General features: G+C 42.1%; 1 protein-coding gene across 5 annotated transcripts in view; it reads right to left on the minus strand.

Moving 5' to 3' along the window:
* LOC122573583 (LIM/homeobox protein Lhx9) overlaps positions 1-25701 on the minus strand; it is a 410158-nt gene that overhangs the window by 126788 nt on the left and 257669 nt on the right. For 3 of the 5 annotated variants that reach the window (XM_043740150.1, XM_043740148.1, XM_043740151.1), the window contains exon 2: positions 2129-2259. The exons of the other annotated variants lie outside the window; for them this stretch is intronic. The gene's annotated coding sequence lies outside the window, so the exon portion shown is untranslated. The remainder of the gene's footprint in view (positions 1-2128; positions 2260-25701) is intronic. 5 annotated transcript variants of the gene reach the window in all.

The raw sequence follows: 25701 nt of genomic DNA on the forward strand, positions 1-25701 counted from the left end.
CAAATACTTTATTCTTAGACGTGGTATGTCGCAACACATTTGCCTGAGTGGAGAAAAGGACTTCACAAAATTTAATAAGTGTAATTTATAATGATCAACATGATTCAACCATAGATAGCATCACTGAATGTCATAACGTTAAAAATCGTTTTCCTCTAATTTCCAGTAGTGGAGCATGCTGTATCATCGATGACTCATGCCAGTGACCAAACTTGTCCAGGTTCAATCCTTTTTAAATTATCATAAATAATTCGATTCCTATTGGAACTAGATGCACCATAACAGTATAAAGTTCAGAAGATTCGAGCCAATAGCAACCCACGTTTATCCTCGTGTGGACTTACGTAACTGACACGAAGCGGAGAAACTTTTTCTTTAAATCAATTTGAACGCGGCAGGCTCCTCGTAAAACCCACGCGCGACCAGTTCGATGGTTTCCCTTCCTCTTAGTCGTTCTAATTGAGACCAGCAGCAGGTAACGATAGGAGAAGAAGCCGGGGGGAAGCAAGAATGAAGAGGTAAACGGGACGAAAATGGGCAAACAAGAAGCGCCTCCCTGCGTGTTTTCGTTCGACGCTCATTGCCAGCAATGACTAGCAGATATAGAACGTTCCCGATAGACCTGTCTAGGGAGGATAGTCACGGGACAAACGAGTGCCACGGATACGACGGACAATCATTATTACAACGTCGTGCACGATGACGACGGAGAACAGCCGGGTCTTAGTGTCCACTTCTGTTGGACAGATAAGCACGAGAGATCATGATCTTGTTCGTCGAACTTGCAATGCGTTCTTTCAAATTGAAATCGATACGAAAAATATATTTCGAGCTGGTAACAACCAGATGTAGTAATCGTGGATTAAGCTTTAATCATTTTAAAACGAACCACATAAATTGTTTGTAGTTTGATCGATTGCTTTATCCACTAATCTCAGCAGATTCAAATATTAAGCTCTTTTTTAAAATGAGAAACCTCGAGATAATCATTGAAATCGCACAGTCCACTAAAATGAACTTTACGCTCGAAGATAACAAAGCTACGCGATAAATCAAACTTTACGGAGTAATTTATAATAAATCTGTCTACTTGCATCAGTGAGCAGAGAAGCTTTACAACGTGCCATCGTATTTTATCATATTTCGGTTTGGTTCAGGCGATGGACGCAAAGACCAAAAGACAAAACTTCGGAAACAACGCTCATTTCCAAAAAGGCAGACGTCAGTGAAATTCCGCCAGGGGATCGTTTGCTCTCATTTAACACGGCGCCGATGTTTTCCGCGGCCGGGAGGCCGACTGCGCGTAAATAGTCATATCTAACATTTATCAGGTGACACGGTCGTTCTAGCCTCGTCAAGATCCATTTGCGGGCCAGGATGCACGGGAGCATTACCGTGTCGTGATGTCAAATACTAACGGCGGAGAAGCGAGTGGTGTCATTACCGGACCTCATAGCCGGCCATCGCATCTCACTACTCCATCCCTTTCCTTCGACCAACCCCATGGTCGTATTTCTCCGTTGCGGAACACAGAACAGCGTACACCGACGCAAACAGGTTGATAGATCTTGATGGAGTACCAAGGCCCCTTGGCCACAGGTTCTATGCTAAATACTGGCGTCGTAATTAGACGTATAATTCAATTATGCTGAGAATAAATGCGGGAATGGCTTCGAATGGGACGTAAACGTGATCTGAATATAGTCCACAACGATGGACAGGATCGGAATTTTTTTTTTTTAATTTACAGATGTATTTGTGGTATGATCACGGAGAAATGATCACAGATAGAGTCAGGGATTTTTGAAAAATTTTATATAGGTTTATGAAGGAATTATAAATAACTGAAACTTTTTAAAATTTATATACTCGTAGATGTGATAGAGCTAGCTTTTTTCAGGACACTTTGTAAAGGAGACACGAAGCATTAAAATTTGAGACCAGTTTCACGGAAAATAAATACGCGTATTATTTAGTTAATCAGTTACAACGTCGTATACGCAGAAGATAAAATTGTTATTTTTGTGTTTATATAATATATGGAGGAAAGCAGGACGTGAATGGTTTTTATGTATTTATGGAATTTTACGGTATTCTTATTTTCAAATATGAATGAACGAAAACTTACCGTCGAGGCTCAGCCGATACGACACTCGCGAATTCCTAGATCCCTTATTGCCCAGCCATCTAAGTCACATGCAGCAGTCGAAAAATTCGTTCGTACTTGCATATGGGGGATAAGAAAGGTAGTTTCAGGACCTAAAGAGAATAGAACATAACCTTATGAAGACACGCTTTACAACACTACTTCATAATACTATTATACATTACAAATGACATTCTAACGATACTTCCTCAGCGTTTCTATTTAATCGAAAATTAATAATTCTACGATTTCGAAAAATCCCGCAACTATTCCATCCCACCCAAAAAATCCCATTTTAACGCTATCACTTCCGCAAAACGCATATTCCCAACCGGGTATTAATTCACGCAACGAGGGTACATCTCTCCTCTAGGTAATATTTACATACATACATACATACATACACAAGAGCGTGGCTACGATAATCGTGATTGGCGTCGGCGCGAGGATGGCTTAGGGACGAGGCTAAAGGGAGGACGAGAAAAAGGATGGCGGGTAGAAGTCAGAAAAAGGAAGCGTAGGAAACGTGAAGGAAGAGAGAGAACGAGAGTGAAAAGAAAGGGATGAAAAAAGAAGGAAACGAGAGTGTTTGGGAAAGAGGATGAGAAGGTGAAGAAGAAGAAGGAGGAGGAGGAGAGCTGGCATCGGGGGTAGGGGCTAAGACGTTGTCCTGCCAACAGGTGGTAGCAACCTCACACTACCAGCGCTGCTGCTTCAGTACGGCAGCTCAACCCCTTTTTCACCCTCCGTGGCAGCAACCACGACGATAACCCGCGGCGACACCCGATAAAACGGGCCGTAGAGAGGGTTGGAGGTCTTCTACGATGTCGGGATAAGTGGGTCGTGGTCGGGGAACGGAAAAGAAAAACACCGGAGGGATTATCGGCCGTGGATACACCACCACCCTCTCTCTCCTCGGCTCTTTCGCCCACGCTAAGCCACGGCGCCCCTTTAACGAAAGAAACTTGCTCTTTGCCGGCAGCAGCACGTGCACTTGCTACGAGACGACGCGATGCTCTGCTTACGATTCTCGGTCAGGACTCGCTCCCCCCTCCCGCGCCATCTCTCACTCTCTGTATCTCTTCCTATGTCGACGGCATGCTTCCACGACCGGCACGCTCGAGTGGCCTGTATTTTGCGACACGAGGATTTTGCGGTCTCTCGGGGAAAGGACAACCCCCTCTATGTTTCTGCTTGTCTCGCCCATCCTGTTGGCCCGTGGCGTGCAGTCACGTCGCGACGCTCGACCAAGGGGAATTACCAGTGCGGAGGCTCGACGAGCTGGAAACACTAGCGCCGCGATCATTCTTTCAACGGACCAGCTGATTTTCCGACTTTTGTACTCCTCGATTAGGACGATTTTTATGTTTTATGTAGTTTTGTTTCTAGATTGAAGATGTTTAACCATTTCACTATGAGTTAAAATGACGATACGACGTGTAACAGTGACACGGACCTTATTACATGGTTGATACTTCTTGTACGATAGATTTTAAAAAACAGCTGCCCACGTAACGACCGTAAATCTTATGTTTACATTTTCCGACGTGCTCGTATGATGTGCGCACTTCGATAGACTTCAGTTCTAGCATCGATTTTACTGTCGATAATAAAAGATTAATTGTACTTTGGAGGAGATCATTTAGATCGATTTAATAGGAACAATCTTACTGAAAGAAACAATACGAAGAAGATAGAAATTTACAATATTTTGTTTTCTTTTATTTTTGTAAAAGAGGATTTGCAGATATTGTGGATAGATTCGATAATCTTGTCCTTGCGACCATCGAGTTTCCCCGCGTCGCTGTAATTTTAACGAAGACACCATTAAGGCGATAGGGGAAAGACGAGCCAATGTAAAAGATTCGGACGCCTCAAAGGAAAATCTTAACGAGCGGGAACAATGAACCCATGTGAATTATTACTCGGCACAAAGCGGCCGTGTTTTCGTCGTTTAATAAAACGCGGAATGAATTAAACGAAAGGCCTTCCTTTTCCTTCCCTACCCTTCGTTTTTTAATAACGAGACTCCCGGTGCCCTTTGTTTCTTTCAAGGTGCTTCTCTGTATCGTTATTCAACCAATTATCTGATATCGATAACGAGACCACTTTAAACATCCTGAATCTCGATTATCGATCGGTATTGTCGATCGGTACCATTTATTGGCAAGCATTATACTTTTTAGGTAATTAAACAAGATATTTTCAAATCCAGAAGTATGCTTAAGCTTTCCACAATTATGGATACTAAAAGGATTATTACTTGTAAAAGTTGAGATACGCGACTAAATTTCAATTCTCAAAATCTAGACTTTTATATCAATATTATTTCAATCGGCCATGTGTTATTCAACAACACTCTATAGAAATTCATATTCATCGATGATAAGTTAGAAATTTACTTTTCCCTCCAATAAATTTACAATCTTCAGAACATTACGTTCAACGTGAAGCAAAAACGATCGAGAGAGACACATAGAGAAATAAAAGGAAGAAAAAACACACACACAAGACGTAATCATGCTTGAAAACACAATCGTGAACAACTGAACCAACAAAATCCGCATTGAGAACAGGGCTACCTTTCAGATCGCGAAACTAAACAACGTGAACGATAGATTCGATTTGTTCGACCGAACGTTTTCCATTCTACGGTCTGCCCCCCGTCCGCCTTTTTTAAGGGAGGACAAAGGCCCGTTTGTTGGGCCCCAGGGCTCACAAAGGGTTCCATTGCAGCTAGGCGGCCGCATGAAACGAGGTCTGTAAGACCTTCCCGCTCCCACCTTCTTTCTTCGAACGCCACGATTCTCTCGGTAATAAGAATTTGCTACATTGATGTTCGCTAAAAGCGCCGGTTATTGTACCTGGCAACACTGTTATCCTCAACACCGTAAAATCGCGAGAAATTGTATCGTACACGTGAACGAACGAATCCTTCACGCGATTTTCTGCATTGTGGTGGCTGAGTGTTTCTCTGGTTTAAATAGATCGAGAATACAATGTTGGGAAATTTTATTTGGTGAACTGTTTTAGGAATTTCCGACGATTATGGTATAAAACTTGTGTTAAAGAAAAAACGAAATGGAATATACATTAAAAGATATTTAGTGCAAGGGAATAAAAAGCTCGTGTTTGGGCTTTATTTACAAATTTAAATTACCAAAAATACAGCGCTATAAACCTACAAAATTTTATCAACTTCGTTATTAATCAAAACTAAGCTAAGTTTGTTATTTCGATCATTCCGAGTATTCCAGTGTTAAACAATAAATTAGATAATCTTGAAACTCATGAATTTGTCAATTCGATTATTTCGATGATTCAGTCGTTAAATACCAGATTGTATAATCAGAAAATGAAACTTTCTATTTGAGAATTTGTTATTTCGATCGGCTTTGTAATACTAATGTTAAGGAATAAACTGGACAATTACAAGACGAAGAATGATTTCGGGAATTCGCGTCAAGATCTCTAAGCCGCAGAAGATTCCCCAAACAATGGGTAAACACGAAAGTAAAGGATTCGAAAGAGAAAAAAAAGAATAGTCCCACGAGATCAGATCGAATCGAATTGCCGCGAATTTACCGTTCGGAGAATTCGGTGTAGTAAGACGATAAAACTCGCCGGTGGATTTCGAGCAAACAAGGATTCTCGCTTTTCTCAGGCGTTTTACGTGCGTGGAATGACGCGAGGTGTGTGCGCGCGAGCGTGAGCGCCACTCGGTTCCCGGGTCGAGTTCAAGGGTTTTGAGGTGAAAACGGGACCGTGATTCCAGGCACAAACTGGATCGACGGGTTCCTGACTTGACGAAGCCCTCGACCTACGACCTCTGACTCGTGGAAGAGGTCGAGATGAAGTTGCAGGATCGTATATCGTTGGTTCACTTGCAGTAGACCAGCTTTTCCCCCTCATCCTTGCCCGCCTACCCTTGCCTTTCTTTCTCACTCTAACTTATACCTCTCTCTTACTCTTTCTCTGTATGCTTATCGATCCTCGTGAGCCAGTTTATGCGGAAAGACCACGCCAATTTCGAGAATCCGTTCGACTTATCCGCAGCAAATACACGCAGACGATGAAACCTTGGTATGAAGAGTTGTTTCCTGAAGAAACATCATTGCCATTGCCACTGGTTCTGACCTAGAGACAGAGAAGGGAGTCGACGATCGGTGAATCAATGGCATAGCAACTTCTTCCTCGCCGTTCCATCGTAACGAGAGCAAAGGTAAGGAAGTTGAAATCCACGGGGACTCGAGCGATCTGTTTCTGCCGGGTAGCCGCGAAACAAGAATGGGAAAAGATTAAGAGGACGATGAAGTTCTATGCGGGCGGCTGGGACAGTGGAACGAACGGGGACGGAGAATGGATCGATGAGTCGCGGGGAAAAACGACCAGCAGACCAGGGAATCAATAATCGAAGTTAAAACATAAGCTCCGTTCCTGCTGACTTCTTCCGGGCACCGTGAAGCGCGACGGCAACTTCCACGTGTTTCTATTGTCGTCTGCCGTGGAGAGAGAACGGGCTGACCGGCAAGTGGAAAAGCGAAAGAATAGCCGGAAAAGAAAAAAAGGGGAAAATAGAAAGAGAAGAAACGTCTATCTCGCTGTACAGGGAGAACGCGTCGTTTCTCGCGCTCCTCTCCACTCCAACGAAACTCGCCGCTCCGGAGAAAGGACCAGGAAAATTCGCAACCTTCCTCCCCCCATTTCGGTGGTGCGCATTGGCCTGACGGTCCGGGAGAGTGCTCCTCTTCGCAAGAAGGACGGACAGATCCAAATTGAAATGTAATGTACACCCCTCCAACGTCCACCCCCTCGGCCTCTCGATCGGCCAAACCTCTCGCCCGTTCAACGATATGTTGCTCGCTCCTTCTCTTTCTCTTCGTTTCCCTTCGGCTCGGGCTTGTGCACGCTGCCCAAAGATGCCTCGTTGTTCCATACGAGGGAAAGAGGCGCTCTTTCTCTCTCTCTCTCTCTCTGGGGTTTCGTATAAGTGTAGGTGATTTACTGCTTCGGGCTTAATGGAGGCTGTTTACTGCTAATTAAAACGAAGGCCCGCTTTATACCGTATATACAGATGTGTGCATATACGTGTACATAGTAACTATATATGTGTATATGTATAACAGACTGCGTTCCGAAAACCGATTCCACGGAATCGTGTCGTTTCGCGCAACTCCGGCTGCCTACTTGCAGACTTCTCGTCTACGAATTGCTCTTGCTGTTACTGGCTATACGAAGAGGCTGGGAGGGAGGGAGGGAGGGAGGGAGGGTAGCTCTTTTCGCAATGAGTGTGCACAAGGTAAAACTGTTTGGTGGATCGTGCGCTCACGATTGGAGTGGTTCGCTCGTGTGAACCAAGGGGTTTTTAAGGAATGTGCGCGGGCTCGGCAAGTGGACGGAATTAATTTTCTGCTTTGCTGTTAGGGGTAGAGCGAAATGAATGGCGAGCAAGATGAATGGCGAAGTATGCACTAGCTACGATCGAGGATAATTCTCTCATCTTCGCGTATTATCGTTGATAAGTATTCTTATGTGTGAAAAACACACGAGAAAAACTTGACCAAACTATTTTGCTTAATTTCTTAATTTCCAACAACTTTTTAGATTCACAAATAGCTTTCTCGAAAGCAGAGGATAGATTTATGAAATTCAGTAAACAATCAAATATTGAATCGATTGGTAAGATGATATTGATTATTGAATTTTAAAATAATGTATTACTCCTTTGACTGTAGTCTTTCCGTAACGTTATACGTTTGTTTTAATTAATCGAATGATTCGACGGAAACACAGAGAATTGCTATTTAAATCCAGTCGACCAGGCAATTACCTCTGATATGGTAAATCATCTTTTTTCCTGCAGACGCAGATACTCATCCGTCGACATCGAGTTTCGCAAAGCGGTTCGTGTATCGAAGCCACTTCCGGTTTCCCGTAAGAAGCAAAAGTGGACGCGTTGTTCGCGTACGAAAAGAACAATTAACTGTTCCCTCCAATTACCACAATTACCGATCTTGTTTTATTCATAAAGATCCCTTGCATAAAGTCTCCTGCCCCTCCTTCTCTTCCTCCTTTTCTCTCTCGTTCACTCTGTCGGCCCGGAAAAGGGCATTCCCCTGGTCGGTCGTCGAATGTAAAACCGGCCGGGACACCTTGAAACACGCGACTCCGTTGTGGCATCGTTGTCGTCGTCGTCATCGAGACGTCGAGACTCGAGCGAAGCAACCAGCCACCAAGCCGTTACGTTTCACGATAATTACTATTCTTGTCGGGGCAAAGAAAGGACGTTTCAAAGGCTTGACACGCGTCGATCCCTCTTCGTGCGCCGGGGAACGGTAAACAATCGCGTTCGAGAAACGAAGTTACTCCAATTAGCAACAGGGGTCCCGAATAATGCCAGGCCCTTCGTATTTAGTATAACGCGGTAATCCTCTTTCTCTTTCCATTTCCTTTTTTCTCCACCGTTCTCTCTAGCCTACGCGATTCAATAAGAGGCGACCTAGCCGCCGTTTCACAGGCTCTCCTCCGCTCTTCCCAATTAAGCCGCTGCAATGAGTTTGCATACTGCGTACCGATATCAATTACCGGGCCAAGTGACACGATGGAAGAGAACGACCGATTAAAAGAAGGAAAATCATGAGACGAGAGAGCAGGGGAACAAGTGAGAAGGCAGAGTAACAGAGATAGGAGAGCAGAAAGGAGAACGAGGGAAGAAAGCACGGTTCTGGTGCAACGAGACAGAAGTTTGTGTATCGTAGGGGTTTAACGAGTGTAACGATAAGTATAGCTATGCTCGAATTGGTGTTCAAGGACAACGAGTTACAATTTCCTCCATTGTACGATGTGATTACGTATATACGCTGGATTATCAGTTGTCTAAATGAGGAAGGCAAAGAACATTTAGGTATAGTATAGTTTTATATTGACTGGTCATTGGTGGTCAAACGCTCGGATTTTATCTGCGCATCCCGGAGATATAGTTGTAGAAAATCCTTTTTCCATCAAACACGAGTGAAATATGGGTACTTGACATATTTGTTTATTACATTAGACTGTCCCAAAAGCTTCTTTCATTCTATAAGGAAATAATAGATGCACAACGTTCTTTGTTTTATATTATTTCATTGAATTATGCATGATCAAGAACAAAATGAATAATTCAATAATATAATATAAGACAAACAATGTTGTGCATCTATTATTTCCTTGTAGTGAAACTTTTGGGACAATCTAATACATGTAGCAGTAGTAGGTAATTTTTACTGTAAATGATTTATAATCTATGATTTAACACTGTGTTACGTATTTTCTATTTACCATCTTACTTTTGCAATTGCGGATTAGAATTGTTCTCTTGTTTCTTTTGAAGTTAGAAAATGGAGAATAAAGGATGGAAAATAGTCTCTTTTCTGTCACTAACAAGTGTCGGTTTAATTTCGCTTCTTATTAATTCTTTTACTGATTTTGCGAAAATGTTAATATATATTGAATTATTACAAGTATGGTATTAAGTACGCTAAGATTTACATTAAAAAAATGTATTGCTATAAATTGCTTATGATTTTATTGTAGTTTAATGTTATAATTATTATTGTCCGAAAAGTTTCTTTCGTTTCATGAGGAAATAATAGACGCACAACGTCTTTTGTTTCATATTATTTTGTCGAATTACGTACGATCCATTTTGTTCTGTTGAGATAAATACCGCGACATTTCACAGACTTGGTTTCACGTTTGTATAAAGGTGCACTGTTGTAAAAAACACGTTTGCGAAAGAAAGCACTTTTCGGACAATCTAATAATATGTCGTTAATCATTTCTTCAGTCATTTCCGAACGATATGGAGATAAAATAAATTTCAGTGCTGGGATTTTATGTTAGTGGAATTGAACTATATTCACCGGTCATTTTTCCGCTTTTCTTATTTTATTATAATTTTCCAAATATTTTTAGATGCTGATTCGAAACCGTTATACCGAAACCGACATACATACTACTATGTTAGAATCTGCAGAACGTTGTCGGTCTCATATGTCAAGTGTCGCGGCATCAATCGGTACGACCTCTATTTCGACAATCGAAAATCGAAGCATTATATTCTTTCCTGTAGCCGTGCTACGATTTGGCGATATTATTTCGGTTTTCGGTACTATGTACGTTTCAATGTATAGTTGCAATGCCATAATCCGTAATACGTAGGCTTAAAACATCAGTTTTGGTTCAATACCATACTGATAGTAATTATAAATAATTATAATTATTAATAACAGTTATCATTACGTTACAATTTATATTTTTAAAGGAAATCTTAGAATGTTTAATATCATACTTGTAATATTTAATAGATATTTACCTTTTGGTAAAATCGATAAGAAAAATCGGTAAGAACTAGGAACCGAAATCAGACCGGTATAAAGCTATACGTATTATAAATTATAGAAGCGAACCGTAAACCGATACAGAACCGAAAAATAACAGTTAGAGAATCGATATAGAACCGATGAAATATCGGTTCTAAAGAATTGAAACTGAAAGCGATATGGTGCAGAGTCGCTATATCTATAACATTTTCTTGGTACTCGGTAAACTGTTTCAAGACCCAAGCCGATATCATAACTGTTTTCAACCCCTAAGTTTAGAGAAAAAGGGAATCATTCGATCGATAAAGAGCTTAATAGAAGAGTATCCATCGTGGTATTGACACGATCGGTCATTTAATTTCTTAAGTGGCAGCGCCACAAACATTAGCCCCGCTCGAAAGAGGGGACGTGGACGCATACACCTCATGAGGTCAATGCAAGGAAGGAACGAAAATCCTTACAAAGTTCCAACGTTGAAATCGTGTTGAAGGTATTCCTCGACTGGAGCACTGGAAATGGAGCTTTTATACGAAAGTACTCCATATCACTTTATTTAAGATTTACCCTCTCGCTCGCCCCTTTCAACCTCCAACAAGACTCGTCCATTTCGTTGCAACCCCTCTTGGCCCGCCTCTATCCGCTCGTTCTACCATTCTTAAGCCCGATCCTCGCTGCTCGAGCGTCCTTCTGTATCGACGTCTTTCACTCTCCTCTCCTCTCCTCTTTCCTCGCCCACCCACACTCGCTCGCTCTCTCGCTCTCTCTCTCTCGCTCTATTCCTACACTCTACCAGTCGCTGTTTCACTCTTCTGCTTTTGGAACGTGTTGTTTGTTTATTCCATTCAGCCTCCTTAACATGATCTGTCTGCTTGGCATTCTACTTTGTCCGTCCCAAGAGGAGCGTTTTGCAAATTGAAGAAACACTTGCGTCGATCGATGCGATACGCGATTCGCGACTATAATCGCGTCCAGTTGTTTCTTTATGTCTTTTAGTGCCGAGCAACGATATATCGTTCTTTCCAACTTTATCTTAGGATAAATTTATACAACGTTATAAATGGTTGAATTTCTCTGCAGAAGCTCTGTGCGAGATGTTCCACGAATTGAAAGAATTGTTTATGGGTGTTAACGTTTCGAAATTTTTCCCCCGCGATGCCTGATACCGAGACACAGGTTTTAGATAACACTGTTTAGAATAGAATATCTCCTTATGTTTCAGAAAATAATCTTGCATCGACAGGCCGAGAATAAAATTTTTGTTGCACCTGTAATTGCAATTTGTAATCTGGGCAATAAAAGATTACACGGTATATACATTGGTAACCATCAATGCTAAGTAGATTATTTGTGTTAGTAATAATAAGTAAATATTACACATTTTCAATGGCCGGATAACTTTAAACGTTTATAATAATATTGGAATGTTATTTCACTGATGTTATGTTAGCTACATGAATCACGTGTTTTAAAGCGATTATCATTTAGTTTTGTGTTTTGATATTATTGTAGAAATTTTATTACAAATAATTGAGAATGCAGTACTTACGCTTTATACTACGCGTTCTACATCAAACTACGACCAAAGGATGATTCTTCTTCTTTCCAGATACTCTTTATAAAAGAAAACTGATTTCTCCATTTTTCCTAATGATTTTGAGTAAGCATTATTAGTATGACTTTTAACGAACATTGAAATACAATTGGCAATAATTGATTCTATTTCGTGATACGTCCCCTTTTCAATTTTCTAAATATCATTCTTACTTCTTTTTTATGATTTTTCTCTCAAAACTTACCAAATTGTATCACATTGCTTCGGTATTTTTCGCTTAGGTACAATTCTTTCGGTCGGCACTAAAAGGGTTAAGATTCTTCTCCTTTAAACACTATCGATTGTTCCATAAAGAATTCGATTTTTTAAACGGCAAATTTCTTTGAAACTTAGAGTAGATAACTAGTCCTTAGAAGAAACAAATTATTTCGTAAGAAATGTATGACTCGTCACGGATAATAAATGCTACATGGTAAAATTTAATCGATTAATGAAGTACAATTAGACGTTAATAAAAGTAACCAGTAGATAGTGGAAGAAAACATTAAAATATAATGACAAAAATTATATGATTCCTCTATATCGACCTGATGGAAACTCGAAGATTAGTAGAAACCCTAGTAGTAGTAGATACTTAATACTTCTGATCAGTCAAATATTATTTTATTCCTAAAGGCTCTATAAGAAATTTTACGTTATTTCTTGACCCATAAGTGGGTGCCAATTTCCTCGCAAATTCTCCGGTGCTCGACTAACTCGCACGCCATTCGTCGTCGAAGAAATACCCGAAGCATCCGTGGCGCGAGACTCAGTACGCAACATTGAGAGTGAAATTCGGTGTAGCCAAGTGAAAAGGAAACGAGTGAAAGGAACGCTCGGCGAAAACTGCTAATAATTGCCGAAGAGACACGCCGCTGTTGTACTTGTGAGACAAACTGGGGTGGCAGGGATAAAAAGAGCAAAAGAAGAAACGGGGAATAAACAGATGGAAGACAGAAGGGAAACAAACAGAAGCACACCCCAGAGGGTGGAAAATTCCGGGCAAGAATCTGTAGAACGTGTTCAATGGCCTTCTCTCGTATCATTTCCCTATACATCTTCTATTCCTTTCACGTGTGTTGCGTGTCGTTTGGAACGTGATGACCAGACACAACGACACGAACGCTATCGCTTCGCCGATGAAAAGCGTCCTATAATTTCCAAACTAATGTTTCTAGACCTATGCTTTTTGAAATATTCTTTCTATTTTAATAAGCATGTTCCATGTGATTCCTTCAAGTTTGACCAAAAGTCTTCGAAACATCCTATACACAATGAAACTCTTGTATCTGCAGTTTGAAAATCCCTCAAAATGAATATCTTGATCGTAAAATAAGAAACGAAAGCAAATAACAACGTGAGCAGCCACTAAACAATAGTCCACTAAACAATCTCAAACGATCAACATCATATCCCTCAGACTGTCTTTTAGGTTCAATATGATCAACGATCAATTGACAATAATGTCAAGCTAAATTTCGAAGCTCCAGAAATCAGTGCTCGTTTCTCCTCATCGTGTGTATGTACATATATACCAACACGTGTGCCGTCGCGATCGTTCCCCTCCACAGTTTGAATGGAGTCTCGACTGGTACGGTCGAGCTGGTGGATGCGCCTCTCGTTGTCTGTTTCACTCCCAGGACCAGGCTGAGAGGCGTTCTCGGATCTCCAACCATGTAAACCGGTCGGTCTGGTCCACGCAACCCCACCATACCGGCCACCTGCTCGCCTAGCGAGGCCCGTAGGCCCTCTTCAGCCTGACACGAAGCCCTGCCATTAAATTTATTCGAATCTCATCGGTACTGTCCGAAACTCGGACCGTTACGAGTTGGAACAGTCGAAAGGACCGCGCGAAGATCGATTTGGGACTTTACTCGTAGTTTCGTTCTGATCGAGTTTGTAGAAGAATGGAAATAAAAGGGAATGTTTATTTTATGCGAAGAATTCATTAGAGTACACATCATGAGGCTCCATAAAAACTGTAATTCGATGTTAAATATACTCCGGTATCAACTTACTATCTAAATTCTACTCGCTATATCTTGCTTTTATTCAAAACGTACCTAAAATTCATACTTAACCTAGGTATGTAATTTACTGTGACATAATCTACGTGTAAAGCCATTCTGTTCTTTACATTTTGCCCACTAACAATTTCCCTAATCTACGAGCTTAAACCCTTTCAGAGATGTTCCCGTGAACGTAGACCAAATCCACCGCGGTGTCGCGCAAATTGAAAGGAAAACGACGAGGCTCGTAAAAAAAGAAGCCCCCAGCACTTTGCTCTCGTATCGAGTAACAGAGCCCTGGAATCAAAGGATCTCGTTATCCCGCCACGAAGTTTAAGCGAACGTAACCGCGTTAACGAAATCCCGAGATCGATGATCGACCGTAGCTCGAGAGCAAGTTGACCGATATTTTCGTTATGAGCGTCGTTAACGAAACAATCCTGAAGGAGGATCGTTCCTTCTTTGACCCGCGAGAAAGTACGTAACTGGTTATAGCTACGCTGTTGACAGACCGAATGTCTGAAATAAAAGTCGGCTGCGCTATTGCGTTTCTCGGAACAAGACGCGATCACTTAGAGAGGATTTAAGCTAATACGAAAATGGTTTCGTTGGTAGAAAATAAGGAAATCATCGTCCGATGGAAACTTTCGTTGTCTTCGCCACTAATTATTCTATTATTAATCGTTGATTATAATTAATTACTGGACGGCCGGCGAATAGACTAATTGACATTGATTTATGGGTTTAATTAAAGGCGAAGACGCGCGCACTGCCACGCTCACGTTGTCTTACATGGCGAAGGAACGCTTTAACAACACCTTTTCAAGGGATTCCCGGCTTTGTGCCACGGCCTTTTACACAACCCATTCTCTGCCCCTTCTCGGCGACTGGGCCGGGTCACCCTTTCGCTGGGTCGAAACTATGCCGTAGTGATATTTTTCACGCGAGATTGCAAGAGCTTTAAAAATTAAATACAGTCTGCTTGCTTTTAAGGGCAGCTGTGTATCTATAGGTCTGGGCTATTAGTAGATGATTTCAACGTTATTTGATGATTTGATTGATGCAGCAGATTGAGGATTTAAGAATATTAATATTTAAATTACATGTTGCCGTATCTGTAAGTTACGCTGATTCTGAAGGGAGGATGGCGCTAGGGGAAATGCCCCCTCCCCCCGTAGCGTCAAATTCAACAGTCAGGGAATTTTTAGGACTGGCTCGAACAAGAGGGCGCGGGAGGGGGTGTAACAGAAAGATAATTCATAAGAGGTTCCTGGAGCACTCCTGTCATACGCGTAGGATGGTCATCGTGGAGTTTTAGTCGGTAAGAGTCCGACACTACTCTGCTGCTGCCAATTTTTAGCAGCAGCGGAGTGTCCATGAGGATTTCTCCACGTGCAAAAAAAGAAAAAAAAAGAAAAGGTTACGCTGATTCTGCATTTAATAATATTTCACAGGTTACACTATATAACCTGTATAATATCGTGTGTCAAATATGGAAAAATATTTTTCCCCTCATATCTTGTGCTTAAAATATTCTACTGTACTTTTCTCTCTTATAATTCATGCTCTACTACAAGCACCGACTTTGACCAGATAAAATATCAACCCCTAAAATCCTATAATCTCTAACACGTAGACTTTTAAATAAAGGAAACTACTAATAAATAATCCACAGTTGGAAAATACAGAATTCGAAAGAAAGCTGGATAAGTAAATTGTGTAACCAAGATCAAAATGAACTCCTCTCGCAGAAACAATTCGGATAGTCGAGCCAAGGATAATAAATGGCGCGGAACGTACGGCAAATAAAAGCGAGTCGACGGTTTTAAACGACTCGGATTGATTAAATCAATATTTTACACGGTTGTTCGCCGTCGAACGCGAACACACACCGATCATCCGGCCACGCATGTAGGATTTGCATATCCCGCGCGTAATAGATACGTTAAACAGGTTTACGTTAGCAACATTATTAGTTTATCTCGAGCGTAACCGCCTCGGAATCAAGAAATCATTCCCGAGAGAGAAAGAGAGAAGCGATGATATAACCTGTTCCTAGGAGGCTTATCTACCCAAGCGGTTCCGCGTCCCACTGTCTACGTGGTTTAAACACGTCGCCCAATTAGAGCGCCTCTCCCAATTAGGCGTCTCGTGATTTTTTACAAATATAATTGACACTCAGCGTGCCCTGTCGTTTACGCGAAAATAGGCGAGGACGCGTGCTCGTTATACCGTTTCTCTTCTTCTCCCTCTGTTTCACAACCGGATCGTTCACACGCGTTCGTAGAACGACTGGTTGAATATTTTACGCGGACACGTTCGTCCGCTCGAACGGCCGACGCTATCGAGCAACAGCGCGATAGTGGCATAGAATGTTTCCTCACGGCTTACGATGATGCTCGTCCAGTTTCTGGAACTCGTTTCGATCAACCAAAATTACGAATACCTACGTAATTGGATATTTACGGAAATGAATGGTAATTCATTAAATAATAAGTATTTATGTTCCGTTGAGATGAAGCGTGTGTTGTACGGATGGTATTAATATGCTTTTAGCTCTTTGATTCTCAACTAATCAGGTAGAGCCATGGTAGAATGTCTGCGATTAACAAAAAAAAAAGACGTGCGGTTTCTCTTTGCTAGTACGAATGAAATATCGTATATGTTTTTAATATCTCGATTTTAGATTGGCAAACTAGGATATGAATTTTGTAGATACGTTAATTTGAAATCTCTAATTGAATATTATCAAATAGTATCAAACGCTAAATGAATTTCTACGTTTAATAAAACTTTATTGAATTGAGAAGAGTATACATATAGTATAAATATATTACTATTGTATGCTAAATATTCTACTAAAAATAGACAAGAACAGATGAAATTTCAGTGAGAAAGCATAAATCAGGCTTGAATTAGCATGTCACGAAGACGTCACTGTCGAAAAGGGACAAAAGGGACGTCAGCGTTCCGATCCTGGACATCGCGGTTAATCCGAAATTACACGTTTCAGCGTGCAATGATCATAACGTTAACAAGAATAACGAACGGGCACGGTTCCGGGCCGGTGGCGGCTCGACATCGGACAAGATTTAGCGTCGACTTCCTGGCAGCACGAGCAACCCAGCCACCCCTTCCGCCCTGCGATCCCGACACGGCCTCTGGGACAGACCAAGAGAGAGAGAGAGAGAGAGAGGGAGAGAGAGAAACAAGGGGAGGCGTATCTCTTCGACTCGTAAAGATAACCGCGAATAACCCCTTTCTGGCGGGCACGTCGCTCTTTCTAAATGGCCCCGCGTCGCCCGGGTACCCGACTGAATTCATTAAGTCGCTGATTTACCGACGCTTTCCGGTGTAAACGAAATTACGAACACGCGAGCGCACCCTCGAGACACGGACAGAAAAAACGGAAACGTTACGCGGTCCACCGGGATCTGTGGCTAATTCGGGGATACCGTTGCGCTGGGACTTGTGCCTCGCTGATTGGTTGTAATTGATTGACAGATGCCAGGGAGAGTATTGTTCAACTAAGTAACAGATCTGTGATTTTTCGGGTTTGTTTTATGTCAGGTTGACCTGACAGTTCTGTCGTTCTCGTTCTTTAAAATCGGCAGAAATTAATTGTTTCGATGTTTTAATTTGTGTTACTAAAATATCCTTCCAGTATCTCGACAGTCTGATACAACGTTACACCTCCATATTTGAAAGCAGATTGAGAAACTTAAAAATGACGTTTTATTGGAAATTTGACAAATTCATATTGTCCTATGTTACGTCGCGTAGGACATTTGCACGCCATCCCTCGCTACCTGGCAGCCAACGGCCAACCTACAGTATTCCCGATTCTCAATAGACCCAAGGACCCACCATAAAGACATTAGCCTTTAGCTGCATTGTTTCCACTCATGTTTGCCAGTCTAATTGCATGTCTGGAGAATTCTCTAATTCGAGAAGTATTTGCAGTTTACGGCTGGGTCTTGGAAAGGTCCTTGAGTTTATTAAGCGCTCTTAAGAATCACGGAGAAAGCGGACAGTCACCGGATGGGAAAAGCTAACAGATGTCCATCATAAAAGGCTGTTTTTCGTCAGGAGCAAAGTCCACCGCTGCTGTACGTTGGTGGGAGACTTCTGCATATCCTGTTCATTAGAGTGGGTCATCACCAATCGGCATCGCGGATCGTTACCCTTACTTCCTGGACGAAAAGTGTGAATAACGAATCCGCGTTCTTCGGTCAAAGGACACACCCACACCAAGCTTTCCTCCGAGACACCTTAAGGGCAGTTCAGCAGTTCCATTCCAATTCTCATTGCGATTCTTACTCTCTCCAAGTCTCGTTCAAGTCTCATTCCAGTTCTCATTCCGACTCCAATTCCGATTCCAGTACAATTCTCGGGCGTTCCAGTTCAGGACTTCTCGAGCAAGTGGTCACGCAGTCAACACCACGTCACACTCGGTCAAGTCGTCACCTATTCCAGTTCAACGCTCGAGTAAGTCATCATCAAGTGTTCGGTTGAATACAGTCAGTCAACGCAACGATACTAAAAGAGTCTCAGGTCGTACTCACTCGTCGTTGTTCGTACAAGCATTCACTATTGTATCACCGAAGTTGTTGGATCGATTAAATATATAGTAACCTGTCAACCGCAGCGTTATTTCAATTAATCGCCCTTATTATCCCACAAGAAATAAGGGATCGTACGATTCGTGGCGTCGATTGGTCAATCGTAACGGGAATTTACGACTCCCGTTGGCGCGCTTCTTCGAGATCGCGTCTCCCCGCGAACGTGCGAAAGTTCACCCTATAAACTTCTTCAGACTGTTAAAAGTAGACGTATTGCGTTTAATGAAAAGCGATTAGAAGAAGATCTTTAATAAATAGAATGAAGTGTGGAAGATTTCAGCGAATTGAAATACATGAAAAATATCATCTGATTCGCGTGTCTCGGTACCAAAGAAATAAGAATCGTTCGCACGAATTGATAACGGAGAGTAATGGAAACCAGTTTCGCGATTTACATCTAATTTCCTAATGACTCGTACCGTACAGCGCTATGAATAACGGCGAAATGAATTGCTATAATCGGGAAAAAATTAGTGTAAACGAATCGAGAAAAGGAAAAAAGGAAGTCTAGCCACGAATTAAACGTTTCGTATGATCCCAAATTTGATCCCACAGTGCAACCGAGTTATTGCACTCTGAGAAAATTAGCGACTTTAATTCAACGTGAAACGAAAGTATATGGGAAACGGTGCAACGCTTCCCAACGCGATCCGATTAACCTTACGCTATATCCATAACCTCTAAACAAGCTGGCGGCGAACGAAATCGAACAGGCACTTGTATCGATTATCAGAATCACGGGATCATTCCTCCGGCGGCTTAACCCGTTCCGTTGCGGTCCAATTAACACCGACCACGACTCGCTATGCTCGCCATGTATATCCATTAATTTCCGTCGTTTCATCGACTACTACCAACCCTTTTCGCTTTTTCAAAAGGAACTATACAAGCGTTGAAGAAGATCGAATAAGACGTCGTCGTTAAGAATTACTTATGAAGAACTAAGAGGATTGAGAGGTTTATTTCTATCGGTATTAGAGGTGCATAATAAAAATAATAAAATTAATAATATTATGTTAAACGAATATTTAAGTAGCATAAGCTCAGCCAATTTTCCTAGACGAACTTTTAGTATTAATAGTACAGAAATTATTATATTATAGATTCTTATCTAGGAAGGCCATTCTGACCATCTTAATTTATTAATAAATCAACAAAAATTATTATTTTCACTAAAGAAATATAATTATCCAAAGAAAAGTATTTCTCTGCATCTTTTTTTTACATACAATACACAGTATTTAAGATATTTTTCAGATATGAGAAAAATATATGTAAAAGAAAAAATGAAGATAAAACAAACTCTGGTATTTTTCTAGCTAACGTCCCATAAGAAATTCTATTCCTTCAGCGTCATCTCCTTCAGAATCGAGCTTTACCATTCAAAAATACAATTCATAAATCAACGAACCCAACAACAAAAGAACCAGCCTAATCCGTTCATCCAAGTTGGCCAATTGCGAGGCTGACTAAACCGCGAAAGATTACCAAAGCGGTAAACAAATTAATCAACGAATAAAAGCTGGCGTTTCGCATTCGCCGAGATCGGTTAACCGTCTAATTTCGTCAAACGATTCCAAGGGGGTGGAGAATCGATCGTACAGCGTATCCAGTATTTCCTGATACTGGCGTTACCGGGGGCCACGCCGGTGGTCACCGAATAAACACGAGTCAGCTGGTAAATTGGCGATAATCGAAGTCTTCGTGTACTGTATGCTGTATACCGCGGCAGCGGAATATCAGCTAGGGTTCTCCGCGGTTGATGTATTAACCCTCGACGGAGCGGGCGCGTAGTGTCGGGTTCGTTAAGACCATTAGTACGGAGGAACACACGAGGCGCAAGAGAATCCACAAAGGGTGACGACGACGGGGCTGCTTCTTCCTTTGCTAATGACGATCGTATCGCCGCCGTGCGTCGCCGTCGCGGCCGCAGGAAAGCGGGAACGACTCTGTGGTGAAACACCGGCGGAGTTAACGAATCCGTGTCCTCTCTAGGTTCTCAATGGCTGGGTTAACTGGTTCCCCAGCTTTTGTCTCGCACGTGAGAAAGTTATTCTCATCTTTTCCTCTTTTCCATCTCACAGCTCGCGGAGAGATCGCTGGGATTAATCGTGGTGTAATTGAGACTGTTACCTACCTAGGTATGCTTGGTTATTTTGATGTCCGGTGATTAGGTTTAGTTTAGTAGAAGGGCTAGAATTTACCGTGGTATATAACATACGAAGAGCGTAGGAGGAATATTTGACAGGTATATTTTTTGATCAATCGATATTCTTATTTCACTTTACGACTACAATGTAGTATTTTGACGTATTCGTTTTAAAGTTGTCTGGTAGATTGGGAAAAAAGACACGATTGTGAGGAATTGTTAAGAAGAAATAGTTTAATATCGTGGTAAGCAATATTTTTTAAATCATGAAGGGCATGCGGAAACAGACTGCAAGACATTTTTGGTAACGCAAGATCAATGGACGATGAACTGAATTTAAAAAACATATCTCACGAATCTAAAGACCTTCCCCTTAGAAACGTTTAAAATATCATTAAGATGCTACTACAAGCATACCTACAAAACTCTTTCATTTCCTCAAATCTGTTTCGAAAGCCAATCAAATAACGAAGATTTCATTAAGAGCCCGAAATCCTCCATCCATAAAAACTATCCCCTATAATAGTCCGCGAATGTCTAACACTAAGATACCACCCAATGATCTGGCAAATGAGTGGAGATTCCAGCGCGATAAGTCGATACGCTTATCCAATTTTAAAACAAAGTCGCGGTGTGTCCGCATTGGCGACGAAGAGGGGAAGAAAATCCCTGGTCCCTGGTGGGTTAACGAATCGGCCCGGACACGGAGACAAATCCTTTAAGCGGGTTTTATCTCTCTCTTCCACCCGGGGTGTCGCGACGCCCAGGGAGAGAAAGGAGGCGAAGCTCTGCTCGTCTTCGAGCCTCGCCGCGGGCCGTAATGACACTTTTACACGCGGATAATGGGGCTCCAAAGGCACACACAATGTGGCACAAAGCGTGACTAGAGCCCCGGAGCGAGCATAAAAACACATGCGTGCATGCGAGAACAGAGGCCAGGGTGAAAGAGGAACGACGAGAGGAGAAACGACGAGGGAAGAAAATAAATACATACCGGGAGAATTGGCGAATAGAAGAGAGCGGAGGATGGAGAAACGTTTGGAAGGTGAAAGGACGGCGGGAAGACCGACCGAGGAGACCCGAGAAAAGAGAGGCCAGCGTAAAAAGAGAGATTTTCACAGGCTGAAGAAAGAAAGAATGTTTCTCTCGTTCGTGTGAGCGTGTACTTGCGCGCACGCCTGTCTATGTTACATGTTTACGTGTGCATGTGTAGAGAGAAAAAGGCCGCAGAAGAGAGAAAAAGAGCGAGTGGATGGTGAAGGTGCCGAAAAAGGAGCAGCACGCTCGCCAAGCAAAAAGGAACTAAACTCATTTCCGAGGCATTAACCAATTACTTTTTGCGAAAGGGTGTCGGTTACCTTCAACTTCCCCCATCCGCCACGATCCCTTCCGCGTACCCCCTTCATCCCTCTTCTGGCTTAAGGTCTTGCAACCCTCCCGTACCCCGCATGGTTCGTTATCCGACCCAGCCCTCGGAGAAACGCGAAGAACGTCGACCAGTAACGGTACGTTAACGAAGAAAAATCTAAACGATGATACACGTTGTCTGCCGTCTATTATTTGCTTGCTGCGTTCTATAATAAATGCTTTTAAATGGATGTGTCTACAGTGGATCACGAAAGTATTGCAACACTCGCAGATATCTTTTATGAATGTATTATAAGTGTTCAAATATTTTCGTTAGCCACTTATGTTTCAAACAGGACCGACTTTTTTTGGTTTCGCTTGAATTTTAGAATAAACGCGTAAATAATTTTAATGCCAACGATTTTTCAGCGATTGATGGTTGGGCGTGAGTTTAAAGAAGGACGAGACTTGATTTCGCTTGTATTTCAATTTAAAAATTTCGGTGGTTCAAAGATGAATTCGAATTAATTACACATTATAATTACCTATCAATCGTCGTGTTTCATTATTTTTACTCAAATTGAATAGAAATAAATCGTTTAACGCATCGGACGTAATTAGAATTTCGTACAAGTTTAATAAACGATCTATTATCAAAGAATTCCCTAGGATAATCTCTCATTACCGTATTCGATTATCCGCTTAATTGCAAGCAACAGGGATACAATACAATACACAGCCTGAGATCACCAAGCAGCTTTGACTGACGCTATGACTAGGCGTTCCTAATTAATAGTCAATTAGAACCCTGTTCGGCAATAGTAATTAATTTCCTACTCGAAATTCTATACGGTGATATACGAATAAATAAATATCGCTGATTACTAGTCATCGAGTTAACGTGAAATAATAATAATAATAATAATAATTATTATTATTATTATACGCAAAATAATAGGAATAATGGAATAATAATAACTGCAATAACTGAAATAATGAAGGAAACTTAAGACCACACGACTCCGGAAGGGCAGAGGTTAGTGTACATTATCTTAGCTAGAGAGCGTGGTGCTCTCTCTCCGCCGGAGAAACCGACAATAATGAATCAATTTTGACCGACCGAGTTGCTGCATTCATGGTTAATCTCCCTGCCTTTAATTGCTGTTAGGGATGCACCGAATATTCACCAACTATTTGGTACTCGGCATATTTGCCAAATTTACTGAATATTCTACGTGCTCGGATGGTTAACGCTAATCGAATCACTCGACGCGGCCCTGCAGAGAAACATGATTTTTTCCCAACCAGAGCATAACCAGCGATCATGATTTTAAAAATCATTTTCAGGCTCTGATATTCCATTTCCAATATTTGGCACGGTGTAATTATTCCTGATACTTACTACTACCAATTAAAATTAATACAGTTGAGCGAGTCATCGAAAAGCATAAAATTGTTACAAACACCTGAGCAACTATGCATCCCTTGTTTTAAAACCTAATATGCGAAGAGTATACATTAACAAACATCCCCTGGTTTAAAACCTAGTATGCGAAGAGTATACATTAACAAACAGACCTATGACAAATTCGCATAAAATCTCGATTATCTAACATCTTCTCTCGAACGTCAAGTGATCTTGATTGCTAATGCACGATCTTGCATGATCCTTAGGACCTTTACGCGGCGTTATCAACACTACCTCAATGAACCTCAACCACGTTTCCTTGAAACGACTTAGCATCAGAATTAAGATCTTGTTAAACTGTACGAATTGTGCAGAATAGCCTGGAACTTTCGACATAGTCTAATATGTATATATTGCACCTGCTATCCCTGTCTCCTATATTGCATTATAAGAAACGAAGCTTGATAATCCGCTCTCGCGTGAGTCCAGCCTAGAAGACCCTCGAACAGTCTCTCAACTCCTAAGACGCCTCATACAGGATCCACCGTAGCAAGGTCTGTAGATATTACAAGCTCTACAGAAGGGTAAAGGGTATATCGGGGTGTGCAGTAGGCTTTGTGCGCGGGCAACCAGCCAGCCATCCTACGAACCGACCAGGGAGCTCATGGGAGACAGAGATATCGAGACGCGGAAAGAGAGAAGAAGGAGAGCATCCAGGCACAGCAAGTCCCCGATCTAATATCTGCCCGGGCCGGGATAGAGCACATATCATACTGTTAATCTGAAAACCGCGTCTATAAGAATCCACTTAATGAAATTTCCGACGTGGCTGGTCGATCGACGAGCGCCAGGGGGAGAACACCCCTCGTATGCCTACACGCCGCTGGCATTGTGGAGCAATTAATAACGCCGTTGTGGCGCCCCTCGAGTCCCCGCTCGCGTCATTACAGCTACGGGGGGAGAAGTCTAGAATGGACACGAAAACTTGCACCACTCTGATGTCCGGCCACGCCGTCCACTATGTCGATGATAGGACCATGGATGATTTCTGCTATACATCCACGTCATTAGAGTCATAGGAACAGTCTAGAATCTACACAAACTCCTGCACTACTACTCTGGTAACCAGCAACATCGTTGACCACGTCGATGATGAACTCATGAACGATTCTCACGATACATCCACGTCGTTCTATGATCGTATGACAAAGCTTTCGCAACGATAAGTATCATCGTGTATTCCGTAATATATGAGAATCAGGGAATCCTCGCGGCAGATACAACCTCATGAACACACGACAGCATTACCATCATCAACGTGCTGGAGCATAGCACGCTACCTTTGGCATGGAGAACTGTAAAGCCGGGTACGTAACTACTATACCATGGCGAAGTCGATGGAGGCAAGTCAGGAAAGCTGGCCGGGGGTGAACGGAAGGGGTGGCCAGACTGACTGCTAGCTGGAATATAGGCTGTTGTGAATATTACATTCCCTGTGTATATAGACGCGACGGGTCCTCGGCAACGCTTCGAGGCACAGGGCCAGAGCACAATAAGACGCCAGGCGCAATTAATTTTCGGGCTTTTGCTAATTAAATTTTTCCCCGTCCCGCCTTCGTGCCTGCCGACGCCCCCGCGTGTCCTTCTTGTATTATATCGCGCGACATCGACACGCCGCACTGCTATTGCTGAATTTTTCGAAGAAAATGGCAAGCTCTTTTCCTAGAATTTATTGCTTCATATTTTTTACAGTGAAACAGGATTATTTGAGTGAGATAACTGTTGCGCCACCTAAACCTCGACAAGCGTTAAAAGGAAGATGATCAGAAGCATGAAACAAATTGACAATACAAATATCCAGAGAGCATAGATCAAACACGATTGTTTTCTCTCTAGGTGAAAGTCGTCGGAGAAGTACCAACTACGATAATGTGACGCCCGGTATGTCTGCTAATTGAACGGCGAGTCGAACGCTATTTCTTCCGCTCAAACACCGTCGGTATACGGGAAACATTCTTAAACGATGCGATCAGCATCGAGCAACGATTCTCGACAGTCGGAGGAATTGA

Source organism: Bombus pyrosoma, linkage group LG12, assembly GCF_014825855.1.
Source record: "Bombus pyrosoma isolate SC7728 linkage group LG12, ASM1482585v1, whole genome shotgun sequence".
Lineage (NCBI taxonomy): Eukaryota > Metazoa > Arthropoda > Insecta > Hymenoptera > Apidae > Bombus > Bombus pyrosoma.